The 25,573-nt window shown below is 38.7% G+C and overlaps 1 protein-coding gene across 2 annotated transcripts in view; it reads left to right on the forward strand.

Annotated features, from left to right (window-relative positions):
* Window positions 1-52: 52 nt before the first annotated feature.
* The window catches only part of RERE (arginine-glutamic acid dipeptide repeats), a 251,296-nt gene continuing 225,775 nt past the window's right edge, over window positions 53-25,573 (forward strand). For both annotated transcript variants that reach the window (XM_026862554.1, XM_026862556.1), the window contains exon 1: window positions 53-141. The gene's annotated coding sequence lies outside the window, so the exon portion shown is untranslated. The remainder of the gene's footprint in view (window positions 142-25,573) is intronic.

Genomic DNA, 25,573 nt, shown 5'->3' on the forward strand with positions numbered 1-25,573 from the left:
CGGCCCGGGGAGGAGAAAGGAGGAGGAGGAGGAGGAGGGTCCCGAGGCCGGGCCACCGCCGCCCCGCTCCCGCCGCCGCCGCCGCCGCTTTGTCCCGGCAGCGAGACGGAGCCGCCGCGGATGGTGTAAGGCAGCGCGGAGGTAGGTGGGCGCGGAGCGGGGGGAACTCACCCGCGGGGGTTTGTTGTGGCCGCGGGTCGGGGGGGCGGTGTGGGGGGTGAGGCCCTTTCCTCCGTCCTTGTGCGAGCAGCGGAGGGGGGGGTATGTATTTGTTTATCGGTGTGAAGAAGTGCGGGAGGCGAGCGGAGGAAGCGCTGGTGAGGGAACTCCGGGAAGAAAGCCCGGGGCTTGGCGCGGGAAAGGCGCGGAGGGGGCTGTGTCTGCGGGCGTGAGACGGGGGGTGAACTCGCTCACCAGACTTGTCCTCGCTGCTGCTGCGGGAGGGTGCGCCCACGGGGGTGCTGGGGCCGGGGTCTGGGTGTGTTTGTTTGGGTTTGGCTTTTAAAATTTTTTTAAAAAAATTTTTAATTTTTTTTTTTTTTGCTAGAGAGCGTCGTGTCTGTTCAGTGCTCAATAGAGGAAGGGTTCTCAGAGGAAGGTGTAACTTGTTCACCTTTTCAATAAGCGGGAGGTTGGGAAATATTGAGCTTAAATGGACACACAGAGGAAATCGGCTTAGGTGTTTAAGGGATGCACTTATTTTCGCGAGTGATAGGTATGGGATTGTGAAATGAAGATTTTATGCAAATGAATGTAATCATAACATTTTCAGTAGCATAGAAAGGGGTGGGTTTTTTTCTTTTTTTTTTTTTTCCTCTCTGTTTTTTGTTCCCATTTATCATTTTAAAGTGTGAAAAGAAGATGACCAGAATCAGAAAAGTAGTAGGAGGTAGACAACAGTAGAGGCTTCATTGCTGAAACTGGCTCTTGAAGAAATTGCTGGGAAGAAAACAATATGATTCATTGTTGAAGTGTCTTTTCCCTTAGATTTATTTTTACAGACTGGTTGCAGTTATTTTGATTTACTGACTTATGCTGAGTTTTTCCTCGAAGCAGTAATGTTCTTGGAGATTAGAAGCTCAGAAGGTTTTTATGCAGTCAGCAGGCTACTACTGTCTGATGTCTGTTTACTCCTGAGTTACATTGATCAGTTATTGAAGTCAAAGATATTATTTTGCTTGTGCCCCAGTGTAGCTGGAATGAGGAGCCTCAGCCACTAGTTCTTACTGTTACAGTTTAGTAAAAATGCTTTCTCAAAACAAATCTGAAGTAACATAATTCAAATAGTATGCCTGTTCTTAAATATGGATTTTAACCAGATAAAAATGAACACTGTGTCATAAGAAGTAGTTCTTGGTTGTAAAAGGCACATGTCAAATTTCCAATTCATGTGCGATGTATATTTTTTTTTTCGTACTTCTAGTATTGCTAGGCAAACATTTTGTTTCTTTTGTGCACTATTCCCTTAGAACTGAGAAATCTGTGGTGGTTGAGAGGGGTGGAAGCATTTCTATAATAATAAAAGCACTTCTGGTAAATACATTCTCATCTTGGTTTTACTCGAGTTTATACCATAAACTATGAACTGGGGTTGATTTTAGGGGCCTGGTTTGGACGAGTAGTGATTTTTAGAGATTTGTCTTGTTGGTTGATGAGGTCTGGAGGGAAAAGGAGGAGGTAGATGCACACAATGCCCAGGCTTGGGAGCTCATTGTTCTTTGCCGTACACTCTGCTGTGTTTGGGACTGTGCTCTCACTCAAACACGATATCTTTTTCTTTTGAGAAGTGAAAGATAGAGAATGGGAAGTCTTTTCTAACCTTTTCCTCCTTCCCCAGAATGGCCTTTTGGTAACCTTGCAAAAAGCAAAATAGTAAATTAGAAGCTAAAGGGCGCCAAAACATTCTGTATGTCCTTCCCTCCTCCCCTCCCAGTGCTGGTTCTGCTTCTTTCTCTGTTTGTAAGTGGATGTATAAAGAGAGAGGGAGCACATGAGGTGAGACTCGGAAGTACACTCTTTTGAACCCCTCTCAACTTTCTTTCATGTTCTACCTTCTCCCCCCGAATGAAAACCCCAGCTGGCTTCAAATACAAATTACTACACTTCAGCTTTGTGCATTAGCTTTGTGTGTTTGGTTTGGAGGCTCATGTGGAAGGAGAATACTGTCAAGGGAGAATCCTTGAGATAAAGCATGGTCATGACAAAAGTAAAAGGACATGTGCTGAGGTCGATTTAAGTGTATACATGGTTTCCTTTATTGATGATTATTTAATGTTTCTGTTTTTACAGCAGCATCTGTTAAAAAAAAGAACAAATAAAAAATCCCCAAAACAGCAAACCCAATTGTAGAATCATAGCATGTCTTGAGTTGGAAGGGGCCCGTAAGGATCATCAAGCCCAACTGTCTGCTCCTCGCAGGACACCCTAGCGTGTGCTCAAGCTGTTAAAAGAGCAACTGCTGCACAAGGGCTTGAGCTTTGGGGTTACTGGAATATGGTAAAATCTCGGCTCTCTGGTGACTTCAACTAGCTGGTGATAATGAGGTCTGCAGAAGGGGTTAAAAAACCCCACATGTGGGTGTTGAGGAAAAGATGCCAGTGAGCTAGATCCTTTGGAAAACAGGCAGCAGTGACTGTCACAGTTCAGTTGTGAGACCTCTAAGATTTGGTTTTGACTCTTTAGGTAGCGTGAGTGTATAATTGGGGTAAGTGACTTCAGTTTCCTTACCTGAATAAAATGTGGTGATTGCCTCTGGATTGAGGATGCTTTTTTTGGGTATTTTTCTGCCACTCGTATAGCTTTGGTGTGGCTGGTGATAATTTTAACATTATTGTAGGCTATTGTCTGCATGAATGCTATGATTTGAGTTCACAGAGGTGCACTGAAACACTTACACTGCCTCTCTGTGGCTTTATGATTCCTATGGCGTGTGAATTTGTACTGTGGAGTGTCTGAGAGGGGGATAACTCCATCTGGACAAAGCTCTTGATAGCCCTATGCAAAATTGAGAGCGTTTCTTGGGCAGAAAAGGTACGTAGAGCTAGGAGAGGCAGACCTGCTTTAAACGGTAATTAGGTAGCTAGATTAACCAAGAGTGATTTCTTTGTGTGCAGGGGTTTGTTTTACCTTATTAGGGGTTTTGTATGCATGCAGAAGTCCATCCTGTGGAGTTGTGGGTATAGATTCAGTGCTGCCACAGCAAAAGGCTAATAATCAATGACATTCATGAATGTGAGGAGATACGGGGTGTGTAATTCTTAATGCTTGGTTACAGCTTAGGTGAGAAAAATGGCATTGTGATGTTGCAGTTTAATAATTGACTTTTTTTAATAACACGCTATTTATAAATTTACTGTCATAGCTACACAATGCATCTCTGTTCTAGCCATACTGGTGAGTTCTTTTGCCCATAAAGGAGTTATTTCACTTTTGGGAGTGGGAGGAAACAAGTGTTCTATGAGCATATAGAATTTTGCAAGTGTACGTTACTGGCTGTGTAATGGCACAGCAGAACCTGTGTTATCCTCTCAGCAGAGCTGTTTGTACATTAAGATTGCCTGAGGGTAGCTTTGATTTCATTATGTGCCATGTTTAAGGACACTGTAAGCTTCAGTAACATGTTACGTTCTGTGTTGTTGGCATATGAATACAGTACTCGGATTGTAGTGTATTTATAGTTTAAAGAATAATGACAGTTGGGAAACAATTAGTTATTGTGTGATCCTGAAATAAGACGAGTGAGCAACTATGTAAATTTAAAAGGGATGGTCGGGGTTGAAGTTAACCATAAAAAAAACCAAACCCAACCACAACCCAACTCTAACTTTCTAATATACAGGTTGGTTTGGGTTTTTTTAGGATGGTATCCTGGTTTAGACGGACTATTTTTAACAATCAGCTATTTTTCACTCTGGTTTTGCTATGGAAATATATTGCAGTTGTTTCAGTTGTATAAAGTCTAAACAAATCATCCTGCTTGACTTAAAGGGATGCATAGTATCTGACTTTAGCTCAGAGCTTAAATTTAAATCAATAGGCTTAAAATACGGCATATTTTTTAAAAAAAGACCTATCTTGGAACCAAAACAGAACAAAACTCCTATTGATTGGAGACCTGTTTATTTAGTTTGTTTATTTTTTTTTAAAGCTGCCTGAAATGAAGCTTGTACTCTACCGATGTGAAGTTGGTTTGTTGCAATAGAGAAGGTGTGTGAGATGGACCTTGGTGGTGCAGAAAGTATCAGGAGGCGAGTGTGATTAGATGCAGTTGGGAAATGGCATTGCCAGCAAGTTGCTAGGAAGAAAATCTAGCCGCTTCTTGGAGTGATAGGAGGTGTTAGGGAGCAGGATCCACAACGCAGTATTGTGCTCTTTATGTTGGTTTGCCAGCAGCATTTTACACAAGCTTTTATAATGTTGGTAGCTGTGCCCAACTGCTCTTTTCAGAGAGGCTGATGTATGAACAAAGGAGCAAACAAGATATGAATACTACACTGGCTTCTTTTGATTTAAAAGTCTACTGGGGCAAGGAATTGCTGTAAGTGACTGAAAAAAACCCCAAACAGATCGAAATATTAGTTGGCTATTCCTGTTTCAATAGGTGTTGGGTGGTTTTGTTTTGCGTTTTTTGAGTTTATTTTTAATTCAATACAAATGTCTGTGTAGTTCACTGAGCATCCAGAATAGTATGTTGACCTAGAGAAAAGTAAAACTAGCTTGGTTACAAAGGTCAGTTTTCCTTCTGTGCCTGATGAGGGCTAATGATGGCCTTTTGTGAAATTCTTAGAAATATGTGTATGAAACACTGTGTCAGCCTGGTGGTGTTTCTCTGAATTCTAGGCATAAAGGACTGCATTTGTATTTGTCATCTTAATTCTGTTAAAAGTGCAACTCTGAAAATGTAGATCAGTTGAGGTATTGCATAATTTGGTAGATTAAAAAGTAAATTTTTATGGTTGAGTTAGTGACAAACGGGTAATTCTTTGAACATGTAGGTTGTCTTTTGTTCTTCCTACAGAAGATGAATGAGAGGCTAGTTCACTGTTTTAAGATTCCAGGTAAGTGGAAGAAAACGAGTGCTTGTTAATTTTGAGGTTTTAGTGAATCTATATATTTAATCCAATTGTCTATATTTAAAAAAAAAAAAATTATCATGGTATTATCAACCCCTGATACTGAGAGTCAGTTTTAGTATTTCAAATATATAACAGGGTTTCTGTTTGATAATGATGGGTGTTATGTGGTCTTTTCTAGTGTGTGACATGAGGGTTGTAGTGTAAATTTATTTCCATGATCAACCGTACTAATGAAGCTTATGTTCTAGTAGCTCTTCCGAGAAGACAAGAGCTTGTAAGTCCTGAAGTTTGCCTGCTCCATCCCTTTTGCCAGTTAATTCCTTTTTCCTCTGTCCTTTGTAACAGTTGAATGGGCAAGAAGCATGGATGTGCCTTCGGACTAGCTGGCTGCCAAGCCAAACTTAAAATGCTGGTTTCTGTCTGGCCATGCCTTAGTGGGGATGTGATTAATTAGAGAGTTTTTTCCTATCCATCTGCTGGTTTGCACAAAACTTTCAGGAATGTTGGTTATTGCTGAGATGACTGTCGTGGCAGGCTGGTTTGAAATTCATTACGCACCAGAAGTTACTGGCATGAAATGAGAGGATGAGGGAATTGGGGAGGGAGAGGGGGAGGCGAGGTGAAATAGGGAAGTTTATTTTTTCTGAGAAACCAGGTTAAAGAAAGAGAAAGGAAGTTCTGTCATCTAGTGCTAATAAGTATTCCTGTCTGTGTGATGAGCAGTTTTTCCTTTACGTTCGACTTTTTCACATGGCCAGCTGTTTTGGGGTGGAAACAGAGAAGTTCTTGGGCACTTGGCCCATCTTCCTGCAGACCTTCCTTTCTTTTGGAGCTGTTTGGAAGCATTCGTAGTGATTAGCTGGTCTGGGAACAGGCATCTAGGGGGACTGGTCTTGTTATATATTATGCTAAAAGTGAATAAAAACATTAAGGAACAGAATTTCTTATTAGTGAGAAATCACTGTAAAAATTTTAGAAAACCAAGCTTTTGGTTGGTTTGACATGTCTCTTGGTGTGTGAATGTTTATACCAGTTCTCCAACAAAAGAATCCTTAGAGTAAGCGCAATTTATTTTAGGGGACTAAAAAATGGTAGATCTTATTTGATCTCAGATATCTTGCGAGTGGTATATATTAAATTCTTAGGCAGATATCGTCTATTAAATTTGTGATGCTACAGTCAGATTTCTGTTGTGTGAAATCACGGTGGTCTGAACGTGTGTAGGGGAAGGGATGGGGGAATCTGCTGGGGGGCAGGTGTGGGGTTTGTGGGGTCGTTGATTGTGCACGGCATGATGCACATAACCTATGTAGATATGTGCCCCTAAAGTGAGGTAGGAGCACATCAGTGAGTAAGTGTAGGCTAAGCTGCTGTTAGGTAACTTCATGTTAGGTGTACAGCAGGTGTTCTCTCAATCACAGTGTATGTGAGATGGAGATTTCCTTCCCTGAAGGACAGGTACCTTCAAACAGCCCTGTTTACTTCCATCCTTTAGTAAACGGCTCTGGGCACTTAACACGGAGTGGCTCTGACTCATGGGACCTCATCTGTGCATTTATACCTTGAGTCAGCAGTCTGTGTAGTACTACTCATGCCGTAACTATTACATAAACTGACCAGTTGTCTTGTTTTAGCTAATAGCTTAAACATTTTAACAAAAGAGATTTGTAATGCTGGCGGTAGAAGCTCTGGTGAAGATTAAGTTTCCTTTAAGTGAGAAACAATTCAAAGCATGCACAGACTGTGGGAGAGCTAAACTGTGTAGTGAGTAGTAGACTCTGAGTTGGGCTAAAGGCATTGAGTCAGACTTGTGATGCCAGAGATGGGTGTTTTCTATACTGCTACTGAAATTGCCACAGTCTGGGGGCAGCTCCTTAGACTGTACTTTGTTCTAAACCTGAGCACTTATGATAATGATGTGGTTGCATTGCTGTGTAAAGCAGGATGATCTAGACTTGAGAGTATTGGTCTGGTGGAACAGAGAATTGAAACAGAATATGATGGTTTCTGTCAAAGCCTACTATTTTGGCAATCAGTTTATTTCCTGGTTTAAAGAAAAATGGCGAGTTCACTATAGTAATTATGTTACACAATATTTGGGGGTCAGAAGCTTTGTGCTAAAGTTATTCAGTATGTGTTTACAGACTATGAGTTGTCTTAAGTGTGTGTATGACAGTAGTCTGCTGATACCAGCAAGTGCAAGGGACTGGAATACATCTAGTGCTTTAAGGGTTGTATTTCTCCAAGACACTATACCCAGGAAATCAGGACCTTCAGATTTGCTTTGAATTAAGAAAGCGTTTGGCATGTGGGAAGGTTCTTCGGAGCAAATGCTTCCTGGTGATAGGGTGGACACACCCATGGAATGCTTTTTCCTGTACCTGTAATTGAAAGGTGGCTCTGAGCTTGGAAAACGTTGAATGGAAGGGAACTTCTGTCTTCCACTGTGTGTATGTGTTGTGGGTTTGGGGTTTTTTGGTGTTTTTTTTTCTGCTTTTTTAATAGTGGTCCTCATTTGTTCTTTGGAAGTTGTTTTGTTGTTTTTTTTTTTTTCCCACAAAAACAGCTTAACCTGTCTCTTGGAATTCTACCTGTATTCCTTAATAATAATTCTTCTTCAACTTGTTTTCCCATTCCCTTTCTCTGCAGTAACAGGTACTTCATCTCTTGTTCAGGTGCACCAGCTTCACTGTGATCATACTTCAGTATGATCTAGAACTGAAGTATGACTTTAGGAGTATGAAAAAAAAAACCAAACCCTGGAAGTAGAAAAGTATCTTGGTGAAGTTGCTTAAAATTTACCTGGTTAAGGCCCAGTATCTGCCAAGCTTCTGCAAATAAAACTTTGCCTTTCTCCTTGTTCTTATTAAATTTTAAAAATGGGAAAGACCACAGGTTCTTTAGGTGAACAAACCACACACATTTTAACCATAGTTGTGTGTCCTTCTGGTACCTGGTATCTCTGTGCCAGGGTGGTACATCTTGGATAAAGAGGAATAGGATGTCTCCATTAGAGATCTTCTAATGAAGTCAGTGCAGGAGACTTAAACACTTAATCCTCATCTTTACAAAGTGGGAGTGAGATGCAGGAAAACTAATTTATGTCTCCAAGGTCATTCATTTCCACAAAACTTAATAGACCTGCCTCTGACTGCTCCTTAAACTACTGAATTATCCTATTTGCCTTCTAACACGAACCCTTAAGATGAGAAACTTTATGCAGTGATAGAATGAACTTAAAGGTACCTTAAAGATTTCTCTGAGTCAGATGCCCAGCTACTAAGAGTCATCAGGAAATAAACTGGCTTACTTTAAGACTGGTTCGGGCTGTACATTTAGTTTCTAATGTATTTTAAAATAAAACTTAAATTATAGGTTTGTTTATCACGCACACACAAGTTTATCTGCTGTTACTGGGAACAGTGGAAATGGGCATGTTTTTAGTGAAGTAAAATCCATTTTATTCTCTTTTGAAAACTTGCTGTGATTTGCCCCTTGTATCTGTGGTTAATCAGGGAAACCTCCTCCCCCTTTCTTGTTCACAGTGTTTTCTGTGACTCAGTTTCCATGGTAAATTTTATATTCCCTGCTGCTTAATTCAACTGAACTCAGGGCAGAAGCTATGGAAGGCTTTCAGCAGATGACAGTAGAGAAACTGTTTAAGTAAGGCTGCTCTTGTGTTGGCTGGCCAAAGCTAGAGTAGAGTATTGTTTCAGAGGTTAGGCTTTAAGTCAGAGGAATTGAGTGAAAAAGGGCAAACATGGATAACTTGATGAAGGTAAATGTTTGTGAAGAAACGTGGATGGAGTATGGTAATGCAAGTATTTCTCCTAAAGCAGAGATGCAAATAAACCAACCTAATGTCTGAATAAAGGAAATATGGATTTAGGGCTTTTTCTGTTTATAGGAAGTCTCTTGGTGTTGGGGGGAGGTTGCAGTGCATGCTGCTGGATGAAAGTCTGAATAATATTTGGATTAGAAAAGGGCCAAGTTGACTGTTACCATATGCTCTTGAAAGAAAACTTAGGCAGAGTCCAAGTTTTTTTCTGACCTGCTGAAACAGTCCTGGTTTCTGTTTGAATGTCTTCATCAAAGTTTTGAGATATACTGTAGGAGTGCAGTAGGTGAAAAGATAGTGGTGCAGGTAGTCTAGTAGTCTTAAGATTATTATTTTTTAATATTACTAATTTGTAAGGGGTATTAGAATTGTCTGACATCTTGCTATACCTCAAATGTCCTTTAGCAGGTCTGTATGCATGTGTGTGGCTTGTGACATATTTATTTTGTACTTCTGCTTACACTTTTAATCATAATTATGCCAATTTCCCTACTGTAGACTTTGGGATTCTTCTTGCTGTTATTCTTTCTTGGTGATTAATGTGAACGTTTGAGGATATGTTTCTTTTTCCACGAGACTCAAGTCATATTACAGCTTACCTTACAGGGCTGGCTTTGTTCAAGACAGTTCTGTAAACAGCGTATCTGCTCATTCTTCTGGTTGGAAAAAGTAATTTGATTCTTACTTCCTGCTTCTCTTCATGTTGAATAGACTTAGTCTTTTATTGTTAAATTTTATTGTCTAACTGCATGCTTCTCTTTCCATGTCTGTAATATATGAAAAATGAAACCGGCTCCACTTGTATTCTCATTGTATGTCACTTCTCTCTGTGCAGGCTTGCTTCAATTAATGAGCCCTGTTCTCTTCCCTACGCTAATTATTCATCAAATAACTACTTCCATAGCTTTTGTCCCAAAGTACAAGTTTAGTAAGATGTGGAAAGTAATTACTTCTGTGTATGTTTAGTGAAGTCTTCTGAGTCTCGATAAGTTATATTCACATTTTTCCTTGCTGGGACTTTTCTGAGGCCCTAATACACACGTTAGATCTTCTTGAATAGAAGCAACTGGTGGGAGGGATTATTAATGAATGAAGCCTCTTGTTTATGACACTCTGTTTGAAATAAAACATGTTTCCTGTTTTAAATCCTGAAGATATTTTAATTAGGTCATATATTTAATTCTTGAAGATGGCAAAGGGTCATGCTACAGGTAGACAATGAGAGACCGGAAAGATTGCGTGTTGTTAATTCATAACAAGAATTTAGATGATGTTGGCATCGCAATATTTGGATTGTGCTCCAGGCACTATAAGAAAACACACAACTTGTTGCATGACCTTGAGGTGAACAACTCATTGCAGTTGCCTTTTTTCTGCTTATGAAATAGGTCTGATGATACTTTGTCATTGTTATCGGGAAGTTTTATGTAAGCTTAGTAATATAGAAAAGCCAATTTTTTTATAAGTTTACTTTGCTAATCTGAAAACGTTAACTTAGTTACATGTTTCCTCTTTGCTGTGGTCATGAAATAACTAGTTAATGCTTTAAAAAAAAAATAAAATCCTCCCAACCAGAGCAGCTTGGCCACCCCCCAGTACAGACAGGACTTAATAGTTCAGAACTGTGAAAATCTGTGCTGTGGCAAACCTTCAGCTTGCTTTCTATGGTATGTTATCGTTTGGTACAGAGGACCAGCAAGCTATAAAATAATGATGAAATGTGTGGGGATTTAAAAATTATTTTTTTTTAGTGGCAGTTTGTGCTTGACAGAAGGTTACAGGAACAATAGGTAAACTCTCAGAAACCCGTTCTGCTGGTTAAGAAATGAATACATTTCAAAAATATAATTTGAGCAGCTCTCTTCAGTTTATTGTGGTTACTTGCACCTTCTCCCCCCGCTGAAGAATGAAGTTCTTATGGTTTTTTACCATGTTACTAATTTTTTTTTTTCTTGTTGGAACATAACAGGGAGGTAAGGTGTGCTTTAAAAGTATGGATATTGTTTTGGAGGTGGTGTTTGTTTTTTTTTTTCCCCCTATATTGATGTCTGGAAATGGATATATAGGTGGTATATTTGCAACAAGGCACCAGTGATCTCTGTTTTATGTGGCTGTAGATCATTACTTTCTCACTGTATCTTTTAATTTAAGACATGGTTGCTCTTTTTTACTTCAAAGTCTAACTCTGATGGCAACTTTCTGTTGTATCTTTGCGTTTGTTATTTTGTGTCTGGATGTATCCTCAAGATCTATTTGGTCTTACTTGTCCATATCAAAGAAGTTAAGGATCTTCTGATAACAGCAGCTGTAGAAAATAACTAGTTTGGCAGTACTGAACGGAAATTACTGTTTTTTTAAATGCCTGTTCTGTTAGCTGTCAAATTTGAGTTGCATGAATTTTCTTCGTAAAGTTTCAGAATAAGTTTCTAGCCTCCCGTTTTCCATGGTTCTCAGAATTGTTTTATGCTACAATTCTTGTCTTAAATCACGTTTGCCTTGAAGCTTTGTAGGAATCACTGTAACTTTTTACTCCCTGGTTTGCTTACGTGGGCTTTTAGTAGAAAACATATGCCCCTATGCTTTGTAATAACAGGATGTCTCTAGGTGTTACTAATGGAGAGCTCCTATACTTGGTCTCCCTTTTGTTACTAATTGACTATTTGCTCATTCAGAGAACAGTTCTGAATCAATACTGGAAATACATTCTGGGTAGCATTCTTTTTACTTTCTTAAAGTGAATGAAAAGGGGATTTTGCTTTCAGGTGTACGAAGGTGAAGATATTAATGTTGAATGAGCCTTCCAAGATGGGAAGAGGTGGTGTCACCCATTAGTAAGCTAAGGAAAGCCAGAAGGTTATTTCCTATGTACATGTTCGCTTTTAATAAAAATATATTCTTTAGAATCTAGTTCAGTAGGAACATAATTTGAACCTCATTTAAATAGGGTTCTTTAAAATCAGTCTGTGGTTCAGTGGTTGTATGGAGAATAAATTTCATATTCTCTCTCGCTTGCTTTCCCCCCCCCTGCCCCCAGGTGAGAGGAAGGAAGGTCTCCAGAGGAGACAACTAGGCAAAAGAGATTAATACTTGCAGTGCAGAAAACAGACTGATCCTTCCGTGATCTTCAGTTTCTGTTTGAAGTCCAACCAGGTCTTTTCTCTGTGTGGCTGGCTGTGTGTTTGAGCTCGTATACCCTTTCTGTCTGGTCTGTGATTAGGAGAAGAGGAGGTGGCTGTAGGGAGCTGGTGTCATGAATAAAACCAAAATATTCTTTCAACTTTAAAGTAAAACTTGACATTATACAATTATCAGGGAGCATGTCTGCAGGGAAGAGAGTTTCCTTCTTTTCTGAAAGTACTTAGGCGCGTGTATGACTATGCATGAGTTGAGTGTGATTTATTTTTTTTTTTCCCTTGCTAGTTTGCTTTTTTTGGTCCACTGTGTTCATTTTCCACACTATGACAATACAGAAAGACACCAAATTTAAAAGATACCTTAAAAAGTACCACTTCACATTAGCGGCAGAGCCCTTGTCTTCAGGATTTAAGTTCAGGCAAATGCCTTAGTGATAAAAAAGTATTTTAAATTTGGAAAGTAGTGGATTTCTATGTGGGAAGAACCTATTTGGGTAGCGTAACTTAAACATCCCTCTGAGATTGTTGCCTGCTTAGTTCCTTGATGTTAACAGTTCTCAGGTCATCAGTTCCTACTTGTAGGAATAGGACTTTAGGGGCCAGTCCTCCATAGCGCAGTCTGACTTACGTAGCTGTGGAAAAATGACTTAGGTTTCAAAAGACTGTAGATGTTAAGTGTTCAAAGAACTCACAGAGCATGGTACGTGGCTGATATGCTTGCTCTACTGACTTGATTAGTTATGAACTTGAACTGTAGATAAATTGTCTGTCAGGGTGGGCTGTAAGTGTTGTCTCTATAGCACAGTACAGTTTTTAATTTATTTTTATTTTTAAGCTCTGCTCTCAAAGCAGATCTTGACTGCTATGGGGACTGAACACTGGAGAAGCCAGAAACTGGTTAGAGATAAAGGGCATGCAGAAATCTGACATTTGGCTGTAGTCCTTGGTAATGAAATGCATCAAATCATTTAAGAGGAGGGAGCTGATAAATGCTGTTACAGTGAAACACCTAAAGGAGTTGGTTTCAAAATGTGAACGAACTTATGAACAGTAGCACCCCTCTCCGGTCCCTACTGGAGCTGGATATCCATCTGAGCTACCTTTGTCCCTTACGATAAGTTGAGTATATCCCTGAAAAGACAAAGGCTGTGTATAGTCTTGCTTTTTTGATGATCTGAGCTTGAGAAAACCCACATTACTCTGTAGTAGTAACTTACTCAGCTGTGTCTAAAATTTGCTGCTCTTTTGTAGAAGGGAAAAATATTTGCAATGCATTTAGTTCTCAGTGGAGTGTCATAGCTGAAACATGTTTAAAGAAATCTGCATTAGATTACAAGGTTTAATTTTGCTTGCTTGTGCACATATTTATTTTTTTTTGTCCAACACAGGATTTCTTGCTATTTTCTCAGCGTGAAAGAGCCCATACAGTGCCTTTCATCATGGCATAGTCTAATCCAAAAGGAGATTATATGAAAAATTTACCGGTTTGGGGAATGTGCTTATCAACAAGAAGAATGTCACAGCCCACTGGTGCATCACTTCATTCTGTGTGTGTCAGGATAGTTCATTATAGATATATTTACTTCTGATGTTAAAGAGAATTCCTGTTGTGACTTTGAAGAACCATAAAGCTCAGAATTACACAGCTGAAGTCTTTGAGGTGAGAAGTTGATTCAGGTTTAGGATACAGTTAGATGCCACTTCTGTGTTGGTGATGGCATCGATTGATTGTTAGCGTGACATAAAATGGTGGAGTAAAACTTTGAACTTCACTATTTTTGGTCAGAGTAGCAAAGAGATGGATACATGTATAGTTTATTGAGTGTCTGTTGTGTGGCCAGTGTTGACTGGACTAGTTATTGCTTGCCACAGGTATGAGGCTGCGGTAGAGGTAAGCAGAAGAAGCTTTCTGGAGGCTTTCAGGCAGTTTGAAATATTTCTAGCTGGGTTTATAAGAAGGGGGAAGAGCTGTGGAGATGATTACTAGGGGAGCCTGGGAGTGCAAAATGTATTTATGGAAACAAGCCAACACTTAAACAGAGCTGTAAAGACCTGTCTTCAGATCAGCTTTTTAATGTGAAAAGAGCTCCCCAGTTTGAATTACAGGGCTCTGGTTAAATGATTACATGAGGTATGTTTAAAAATAGCAAATGTTATTTTATGTCCAGTCAAATAAGGTTCTTGGCATTCAAAACTCAAATGAAGTCTATGTTGACTTCCACCTGACAGCCAAGTGACTCAAACTTTGTGTTTCTTGAAGGAAAAGGTCTATTTTTTTTTTTTTTTATAGGAGTAATTGAATTGTAGCCTGTAACAACAAATAATCTTGTACTGGATTTTCTTTGAAAGGGTAGAATCCATAACACTGCAAGCATGCTTCAGTTCAGCTATTTAAAATAGCTTTTTTTAATGCCTATGATAAGGCAAGTTATAATTTGTGAAAACTGTTTTTTCAGTGTGAAATAGTCTGTTGAATGTTTCTTTGGCTTGTTTCTGTGCACTTCAGTTGGCCAGATTAACAGAGCTATTAATAATAGCCACTCTGGCTTTTTCAGCATGAAAGAGTTGGTAAGCATGGAGCTATATGTAGTTTGTATTTTTAATTAAACTTGTACTGGGATTATCTTGTATTACCAGTTACCTTCTAGAAGATTATGTTCATAAAAGGTTCATGAGTTGTTAAGTGGAAGAGATTAAAGTGATTGTTGGCATGTTAGTAGAATTATTTGTTGCCTACGCAGCACTTGTTCATAGCTTTAATTTGCCAGTAATGGCAGACAAGTAAAACGCAAGCATCTGAATTTTAAAACCTACGCTAGCTGACAAAACCAAGCTGTATGTCGGAGTGATCGTCTTTTTTTATTATTATTTTTTAATGTGATGTTTATTTGTTTAGAAACACTGAGCGGAAGAATCGGGGTTTTTTTTCGGTGTTTGCATGCTGTTACTCTGTGATGATACTCTTAATGGTGTGACGAGAAAAGTATTTGATTAAACAATGGAAAACCACTTAAGGCATGAAGGGCGCAGATGAGCATAAAGAACTGATGAGCAGATTCTGGAGAAGATAGCTTCTATTATAGTGGACTTGTAAATCTTTGCTGTATTGGTCAGTCAATATAGGAGAGGTGTTGAAGGAATCCTGCGCTTAGATAAATAATGCGTTGGAGTACAGTGTTTAGTATGATTGTATGCGTCTAGATCTGTTCAGAATTAACTCTGAAATACATTGCAGCAGTAATGAAGAATACAGTGGGTGTCTCTCTGCTGTTATCAAAATCCATTAGCAAGTTTTGCTGTGCTTGAATGCTTTTCATTGTTATGCTCTCTGATTCATCCTAGGGCAGTATAAGTAAATGGCATCCATTCTGTGCTGATATAAACAGTTCCTATATGCTTTACAAACAATGATGTTACAGTTTGAGTAAACATCTGTTTAGCTTTTAATAATGGATACCAGGCAGGTTGTAGAACTTCTAGCTGCAGTTGCAAGTATTTTGGCTATAACAAGGAGAAACAAACACAGGAGGTGATATGGCAAACCTTTATGTTATGCACAGATATACTGTGGAAAAGTGACCTGTTATTGTGAAAGGGAGTCTATGGGGTGGATTTTTCTGTCTAGAGTAACACATTAATGCGTATAGCAAAACTAGTTTCCAGCACGTTCTGTGATGCCGCAGAAATGTGTTGCGCTATTCTGCTCTGTATGTTTTCTAAAATATATTTTGCCGTCCCGTTTTTAACAAGAACTTCCCTTGCAGTTCTTGGAATGTGTGTGGGCTGGGGGAAGAGGCGATCTCTCTGTACGTGGACAGGTTTGAGTCAGTGCATCGTGGCAGACTTGCGCCAACATTGTGCAATGCTTAAGTCCGCTGTTTCAAACTGATGATGACTGCGAAACTTGACATTACCACTAACTCTTCCACATGTTGATATGCTTATCTCAAATTTAGAGATGCTTGAGATGATTAAGAATGCTATTCTTAATTGCTCTTTGCTTGCCAAAAGTGTTTTCTGTTAACAATATGTCCAATCTATCTTCATCCAGCTTTCCTTCTGCCCCATAATGATGCTTGCGTTATGTTGTCAGTGTAAACATGTGCCTTGCTTATTGAATTTACAGAAAGACTTCGTGTTACATGACTGTATTTAGAGGTCATGTATTGAGTGAGATACCTGTGAGTTTAATTTGAAAGCTTATAAAGCAGTGACCATTCCTAGTGTTCTGCTTTGAACTGAAACACAATTCCTGTCTGTAGCAACCTGCAAAACCAGATTTTTTTTCATTGCAGAACTTCTGGTGAATGCATCACTATGTTTTGAAACACAACTTCTTGGCTTTTTTCATGTTCTTAAGGATAGGTGATATGTGCATGATAGCTAGTCACCACGTGGTGGCAATTTTCTCAGTAAAGGAATTTGTGTGGATAGGAAGTCTGAACTATTTTTGCTCAAACATGAAGAATGCAAGCATGCTTTAAGATAGGCGTATTACTTACATTGATCACTCTGTTTTCCAGATGTAGTGAGTTTGAGAAGGTATATATCAGAAGGGACTATCAAGAAATTAACATTATTAGCTTTGTCTTTGAATTTAGTATTTCATGCATGTCTAGCTGGTAAAATGCTAAATGCAAGTTTTTCAATTATAAAGGCTTAGCAAGGCTTAGAGATTATTTTCTGAGATTCTAAAATATGTACTATTTAATACATAATGCAAAAGGAAAAGCTGGCTTCTTAATGTAAGAACATGAAAATGGAACCAGCTGCAACATTATGCCACCCTGATGCAGCTTTGATGTTATATTTTTAGCAGGAGATTAAATATTGATACCTCTTTCTTCCCCCTCACCTTCCAGTACACTCTTAAAGCTTTTGCAGTTGTTTTTAAGTTTTTATAGAAGGACTGGTCAAACTTCTATGTGTGTGTGGTGGTTTGTTTTTTTGTTTTTTTTTTCCTACTATGAATTATTAAACATTTATGTTTGTAGTTTAGGGGGGAAAAACTGTATGAGCCATATTCTTCTATCCGTAGGTGAATCTATTTGTGAGCAAGAAAACTGCAAAACTTTGTAAGCTCAAATGAAACATCTTCATATCGGTAAGAAGAAGCATGATGTCTCCTGGCTGCAACAAAATCGTACCCAAGATCAAGTAAACAGTGTATGAAATTAAACTAGTAAAATGAAAAATAAATGTGTAATTATATCACAAATGAAAGACAGATGTTAGGAACCCGAGGATTGTGAGGGCTGGTATGAAAACCATGCAACAATCTGATGCTTGTTTGAACCATATGTTAGCTCTCAAGTGTGAGTTATATACCACTGAAACCGTTCAGGATACTGGAAAAAACTTCTTATACTTCGGAGGATTAGGAAAGTAGAGAGGTTAAGAGGAGATTTATAAGGCTGTCAGAATATTCTGTTAGGACTGGAAACGTTTGAATTCAGTAGGACAACAAGTTGCCTACTACAGAAAATCATTTGGCCCTGATGGCAGGGTGTACAGTCAGTTTGTCTCACATTAGTAGCAAGGTCATGAAGAGTTCTTATTTTGTCTCTCTTCCGAGTCTAAGCAGCTTCGTTTAGCTCTTGGGATTAGTTTAGCCCATTCCCAAAACTCTCACATCTATAAGCTAATTTATGAAATGGATTCACTAAATGCTCTTTACTTACTATGAAAAGAAGCTGAAATTTCACAATACTTAACAGAAGTGAGCTAAAGGTGGCACTGTGCAGCATTGTAAACTAAAGTGGAGCTGGAGGATCACTGTAAACATTTTTAGGTTGGACTGTAAGCTCTATAAAATACTTAGTCTGCTAAATTGTCTTTAGTCCTTATTGCAGTAGAAATGGAATCGGTGGGAAATGTTTCAGGACTGGTCCAGACAGACCCAAATATTAGCAGACTTTTTTTTTTTTAATTTCTCTTAAGTTGTATTGCCTTGCTTTTTTTTTTTTTTTTGTTAGAAAATACTGTAGAACACTGACTACTCGTCAACCCCAGCCTGAACAAAGACAGGCAAAGATGACATGACTGAAAGCACAGTGCTTTCTTTCCTGATGTATTGTTTGGCGCTGTTGTATGTATGTGTGTTTTTTGCAGCTTTATCTCTAAGTGGACAGTCAAAGGTTCAAGGTTCCTTTCAGAAGGTCACTCATTCTGTGTGTGTTTTAGCTTATAGTATCTTGATGGCAGCATTGAATTGAGTGCTGTGAGAAATTAGTTCTGTGGTGAAATTTTTTCCCCTTTGTACTTACTTCTTGTGGTCTGCTCGCCTCGTGTCTTGCAATGGGGAAAGCAGGTATCGGAGAGAACCTGAAACTTAAATAAAGCTGGGATTTGCTCCAGTTGCCTTTAAGCTTCATTGGATAGTTAGTCTTTTAGAGGCCGAATTAAGATCAATACTGAAAACATTCTTTTTGCAGTGGTTTATCGACCTGTCTAGACTGTACCAGTGAGGTGGGATGCAGACTTACACATCTGTAGTGATACCCTCTGGTTTCCTTATAAACCCATAGTTCTAAAAACTTAATTGACTTTTGATAGAAACTAGTAATAGTTCTTGCTCTTCGATGTTAAGCTCAGAAAGAGATCTCTTCTGACTGTTGATATTTCTGCTTTGTTTGCTTTTTTGCAAGCAGTGTGTACAAAAAGTAGCTACTGCACAGCTTTCTTGATGTGGCTTCCCCATCTGTCTTCCTGCAATTTCCCTTTCCTACTTTTTTGTTAGCTTGTAGTGTAGAATGATGAGTAAATACTTCTGGGTGGTACACTATCAAGAGTAGAAACTGAGCATCCAGTGTAATGCTTCACTGTGTAAAAAAACAAACAAACAAAAAAAAACCCCCCAAACCCACAAAAAAAACCTCCACAACCAAAAAACCCCAACACAATAAAAAAAAACCCAAAAACCAAACAAACCCAAACCCCACAACAAAAAACAAAAATTCCCCCAAACTAAAACCACCCCCCCAAACCCCACACACGAACCAAAAAACCCCAACCCCCCAAAAAAACCTCAACAACAAACAAACAAAAAAAACAACTAACCCCCCCCCTTAAAAAAAAACCCAGACATGAAAAAACACAAACAACAAATGTAACAAAATAATATCTCTTCTTGATAAGAAAGAATGCAAAGGACTTTTAAATGTTGGAAAGTCTAAAAAAGGGAAAGACAGCACTTTAATTTGGAAGGTCATTGTGTGTGGTGAACTAGAGTCTATCAAGAAATGATAGAAAAATAAAACTTAAACCAGTGGTGGTGTTTGAAGTATTGGGGAGGGAGATGTGGAACCCAAACCCATAAATCCTCTTGTTCATAGAAAGTAATTTATTTATTTTTCTTAAAATTCTTGGTGGCGAGAGAATTACTAGTGCTGAGTGCAGTTTTTTAACCTTGTCAGGAGTTGGGGTTTCTGCAGTAGCAGGTGTATCTGATTGTTAAACTTGTCTTCATATGTCTTTAACTGGGCCAACTAGTTTGAGAGGTACGAAGGAGAGAGCATAACATTTGAATAATAGAGAGCTTGTCTGCAGAGACTCTAGATCTCATCTGTGTTTTTTCTGTTGAGCGCAGCTTGTTTGTTAGAGGATTTTAGGAAACAAGTGTGGGGCACCTCATGGGGATCTGGAGGTAAAAGGGACGACTTGGTTGTGATCTTGCCTAAAAGCGACCTCCCTTCTCCTCTAATAACTACCCAGAGGTGCGCTTGGGTTTGCTCACAGAACTGCTTGTTTTTGTTGTTTTCCCTTTGGGTGGCTGTGGCTTGCTACCTGGGAAACAACATGCCTGAATGATTTGTAGGGACTAGACAGTCCCAGTCTTTGATGTGTACTGGAGGTTGAGTAAAGGACACCTTTAGTTACATCCAGTTGTGATAAGTAGTATTGGCTTTCCTAAACAGCTGTTCTGAGGCTTTTGTAACCATGACATGGATTCATCAGCTGACTGCATCATTGGAAATGGAAATTGCGCTTGATGTAACTTGAAGGATCAGATCATTGACATTCAAGGGACGGAACACAGTCGATATCCCCCAGTTCTGATACAACTTGGCAGCTTTACGGTGACAGCCAAGCATCGTGCCTGGAGACTTTCACATTTACAGAATTGCCAGTAGTAAGTCTGATGACCTTGTTTTTCTAAAGAACCATAAGCATCTGTGTGATGCAGTGGGTGGTTTTTAGAAGACGGGGCAGTTCATCTCCAACTGGCTCCTAGACTCTTGGATGTTCTTCCTGGTAGTGGGAAACGGTATGTATAGCACTGAAGAGAGTTTGGTATTCCACCAATTTGGATATGAATGCTTGCAGGTTAAAGCCCACCTGTTGTTGCTTTTTTACATTAACTCTCCTGTGTATTAGTGTGTGTGGAGTAGACTTACCTGCATCTCGACTGCTGAAAGCTATCTGCTGGGGTAGAGAAGGGTGGTGGGGTGTGAGAAACCACTGCTACAAAGCTCGAAGGGACAGGAAAGGAAATAAATGTATAGCTCCATGACAGAATGCTCTGTTCTGAAGCAGCATGAGGAGAAAATAGTCATATTCTGTGACAGTGGAATCAATAGGGCCTCTGTTGAATCGAATGAGAATTTTTATCTCTTGAGGCTATTGTTGAGGGCAGACTAAAGCAAATGTTTAATGGGTTCAGGCTTTTGAAATAATTCTGTAACTGTAAGGGAGAGGAACATGCTTTTAAAAATTGAGTGAGCAATTATGAAAAGGAGGTTAGTAGCCACTTCTGTAAATGGTTCCTTTTCTCAGAGTGGGTATTCAGTATCTGAACAAACACTGGGGAGTCAGCAGTCCTAGCAATCACAGAATTGCTGTTCATGTATTTATTTTGTGACTTCAGACTGTGTGTGTGGTGAAACACATGTCTGTAAAATGTGGATGTCTGTCCTGAAGAAAGCTTAACGTGTGTAGAGGTAGAATTTAGGGCTTCAAAGGGAATGAATACCTCTGCAAAACACAACTTCATACAAATGTGATTCTATACCAGCATCTCTTTTCATTCTTGAATTTTGGTATTTAGTTTGTCCCACAGGATGACACTGAGAAGTATGTTACTCTCAAAGCCTTGATCAACACTGCAGATGTACTAGACTAGAAGTCTGCCATCTAGAGCCCACCACTGACTGCAGGGGTGTTTGTAAATGCTTAGGAACAGTCGTGATAACAGGGGTTACTTGGAAGGAACACTGTAGTACATCTGGGAGTAGGGAGAAGTGGGCTATTCTAAGCCTTTCAAGTGCAGTACCTGTTGTCCCTGGTGCAAAGTAGATGAAAGAGTAACAAATGACTGAAGAGCGTAACGTTCACATGCATGAAGTGTTACTATAAACTGTACCTGGATATTGGAAAACTGTGATACTTCTGGCAACTTAAGAAGCTTTTGATTTTTAATTTATTTATTTATTTATTTATTTATAATTTTGTACAAGAACTTGAAATGTGTGGATGCTCTGGTTTTGCTTTTGACAAGGTAGTTGTGGATGATACGGTGTTTGGCTAGGCGTACAGCTCACTTAGACTTCGGAAGGAAGAGTGAGAAATTCCAGCTTGAATTTCTTGTTTATAAAACACGTGTGCTCTTGCTCTTGCCTCCTTCATATATGTGTATATACATGCATATTTAGATATTGTTGCAGCATGTATTATGCAAAGAAGGAAAAATAAGTACTCGCTGGATTGTTGGGGTGGTTCATGCTTCAGCAATTTATTCTAACCTACTAATTTTATTCAAGATGGGAGGTGTTTACTTAGGTCACTTGCCAAGTTTAATACTTATTTGTTTTGTTGTTGAAATGCTCAGAGCACCAAACCCCTTTGTTACATCCTCACTTCAGTTACTGTAGTGGGAACCAGGAAAGAAAAATGCTTTTTTTAAAAAAATGAAAGAATAGCTTGAGTTTCAGAAATACTAAGCTGAAGTGATTTCTTTTTTTCCCTTTACCTTGTCAAATTAACATGATTGCGTGTTTCACTTTTTATGCTAAAGAGTTTCTGATCTTCAAAGACAACTTTCAAAAAGACATGCTGGTTCAGCCAAGGAGACTAATATTTTAGAAGGAATATTACCAGTAATAAAAAAGAGTTATGATAGTTTGCATTAATTTTAATAACTTTTTGTACAGCTCTTGAGTCAAGATGTGAGAAATTAAAGGGAAACATGGTTCTTAGTTTGACTGTAGTGTATTTATTCTTGATATATAGCATTATCTCTCACAGACATGTAAAAAGGCTGCAAGAAGCCTCATGGTGTGGCTTGCTGTGGTAGTGCTGTAACAGAGGTGTGAGTTCATTTTCTAATCTCTGTAGGAGTTGCATGACCCTGTATCTGTGTTGCCCCTACTTGTGATCTCTGCCCTTCAAATGGGGCAAAAGGCTATAAAAAAAATGTCGAATTTCAGTAACATTTGTTCTAGTACAGGGTAGAAAAAATAGTGTCAGTGGTGCTTAAATTCTTCTTTCCATCAGAGGTTGGGAGTGAGGATAACCCTTGTTTTTTTTCAGACTTTTTTCATAGTCAAATTACTATTCATTTGCGAGTTTTGGTATACCTGCTTCACGCTGAAGTGGCTGATATATAAAATGTTTTCTATATAATTTTCCTAGGTTGTACAAGCAGTTCAATATTAGTAATCAACTGTGCAAGTTTATTCCTTTGCAATATGAGGGCCAGAAATATCAGCTCAACTTCTGGTAGTCCAGTGTAGTAGTTGATGGTATTTTGCTTCTGTTAAGTTCAAGTGGCGATTATTATGAAAACTTGAGTCTTGATTTTTCCCCCCCCCCCTGCCCTCTTTAGATTAAGACAGTAACAGGTAAATATGCAGGGCTCTGAGCACTTCTGGGACTCCAGTTTGTCTCAAAATAATTTAAGAGATAGTGAATACAACAGACTTAATCAAGCACATGCAAATAGCACAGTGAATATTCATGCAAAAACAATAATAAAAAATTGAATTTGTGTTGTTAGAAACAACATTATATGCCTGACTGAGAAATTTATCTGGCAGTAGTAGCGAACAGTATTCTTTAATTAAATTTGAGTAAAAGCTTGGGTTTTGTTTCTGTCTCCTTAACCTAACCTACAGATTGTCCATAATGCTGCAAATGGAAAGTAAGGATAAAAGGTGACTACTTAAATAACTGGGGGGGGAAGAAATGATTTGAACGTTTTTCCTGAAAAGCCTGTACCTGGTGGGATTAGCAACAAAAAAAAATGGTGACTTGGGATGAGAGAAAATACAAAATAGGTTTTGTCTTGTCGAAGACAGGAGACTCCTCTTATGGAGGAGATGAAATGGTTCAGTGGTACCTTCTGCCTTTCAGAGACATGAGTGTAACAGCTTGTACCTGATGTGTGAGCAAGAGAAAAATATATGTAAGAGTTGCCTTTCCTGTCCCCGCCCCCCATGTGCTTTTATGTGCTCTAAATACTGTTTATGAATGAGAGTTCCTAATACATGCAGATGCTTTGTTGTGATGTCTCAGTTATCTACACAACGCATGTTTTCCAACAAGAAAAATCAGGACCAAATGTAGGTCTTCCACTTTAAGTACAGGGTATAAGTAGAATATCTAATGAGTTCCTGTGAAATGTCAAATTTCATTTATCATGATAACCATTAATAATGCACCAGATGTTTTGACTGCGTTTAGTTTTGTATTAAATTAAACATAGGCAGGGGTGCATGAAGTTCATCTTTAATCCTGCCAAAGCTGGTGCTGTTGACAACTACTTTTTGTGTTCTGTGGTTTTGCGTTGGTGTGGTTTTTTTTTTTTTTTTTTTTTGTAGGTGTCTTGCTTATAGTAAAGAATTGCTCTACGGTTAGTTGGTTTCATTAAGATAAGCTTATACTCTAAAGTTAATGCTGCTTTGAACATTTTTTTTTCCTTCTGTCTTGTCAATCAATTCTTACATTATTACTTTAAGTAATTACATTCTCTATCTACATTTTCCTTGCTGAGATGGAGGTAAGGCTATAAATGGTAATAATTTATATATAATACTTCTGTGGTAAGGTAAGCAGCAAACTTTAAATGGGCTGTATCTTGTATTTAATACCTTTGTCTAAAATGCAATCCCCAGTGATTTGTTAGTGTGTGATAGACAGTCTCTGCAAATGCTAACTAATGCGTTTGGAATTACTGCTACGAGTTGATACTAACTGTGTGCTGGCTGTTGAGTGGAGCTGTGTGTCTGCAGTGTGACTCTTAGCAACGTGTGGAAGCAGTAGGGTAATTAAGATGGCAAACCTTGGAGATCTAACATCCCCTCCCTCTTTCCTTAGAAAATCAGCTACATCATTGAAACGAGACTTGAAAAGCAGGCTCTGAAGCCAGAACAAACACCCTGAAATTTTTATCATAATGTTGCTTTAAAAAGTCCTAAATGTCCTCTATTTAAAATGAAATTCTTTTGTATTAACCTGCTTTCATATGCTAGCTTTCACCAGACTGCAGAATTGCCTGATTTGACTTTCTAATGTAACTGTAATGAATCTTCTGGGAAATGGAGCGATTGAATGCATATACTGAGCAACTCCATTGTAAAATATTCTGTTAGATCTGCTATATTTCTGATTTTATTTTTTTTAGGGGAGGGGCATTCCTGGCAGGTATTAAAGCCTAAACTAAATGTATTCTCTAGGGAACTTCAGGAGCTCAGACACTACAGTGTGTAATATTGCCTTGATTAAATATATTTTCAGCATCACATACATAAATATGCTGGGTGATGGTAGTACAGTTATATTAAATTCAAAGGTGTGTATTTGGAGAGAAAAGAATAAAGATGAAAATTATTGGCGGGTAGTCTTGTAACGGGCACAAACAGAAGTGCTGGGCGTTATTGCGTGCGTAGATAGCAAGGTGAAATATCTGGTGGCCAGATAAAGGCTGTATACATCTGTGTATAACAGCTCATAAGGACACTTCTTCTGTAGACATTGTTGTAATGTAAGCATTATTTTCTGCCCTTTAATGTAGCAGCTGGTGAGCTTTTTAAATGGGATTTCTGCAATAGGAGTTTATTGTAACTGGTATATCCACAGTGTTTGTAATTGCTATAATATAATGCTGTTTTATTTCTATGAAGGAAGTTGAACACTGGAGTTTAATAATTAAGAGTTTATTAGTTAAAACCTTATGTTATAATTAGCCAGATGCTGCTATTTTGAAGTGGTTAGCTGCAATTAGTGTTTTTAAATAGAAGGTCTTGCATTTAATGCTGTACAGGCTTGACTTTGAAGATTTCAATCTTTAGAACCCATTGAAGTCCAGCGTTGAAGGTAAATTTTCTTTTCGGTCAAATGAAAGGTGGTAATCATACTGAGATTTCAGGCTAGGTAAGTCATTTTGAACATTTTGAGATTTCCCCCCTGCCCTCACCTTAACAAGACATTTGAGGGTAGAATGTGTGGGGGTAGTTTTCTGTTTTGTGGTGTGTGGGTGTGTGTGGGTGTATATGTGTGTGTGTGTGTGTATATATATCTGTCTCTTATAC

This window comes from Athene cunicularia (assembly GCF_003259725.1).
Source record: "Athene cunicularia isolate RWA chromosome 21 unlocalized genomic scaffold, athCun1 chr21_part1, whole genome shotgun sequence".
In the NCBI taxonomy this organism is placed as follows: domain Eukaryota; kingdom Metazoa; phylum Chordata; class Aves; order Strigiformes; family Strigidae; genus Athene; species Athene cunicularia.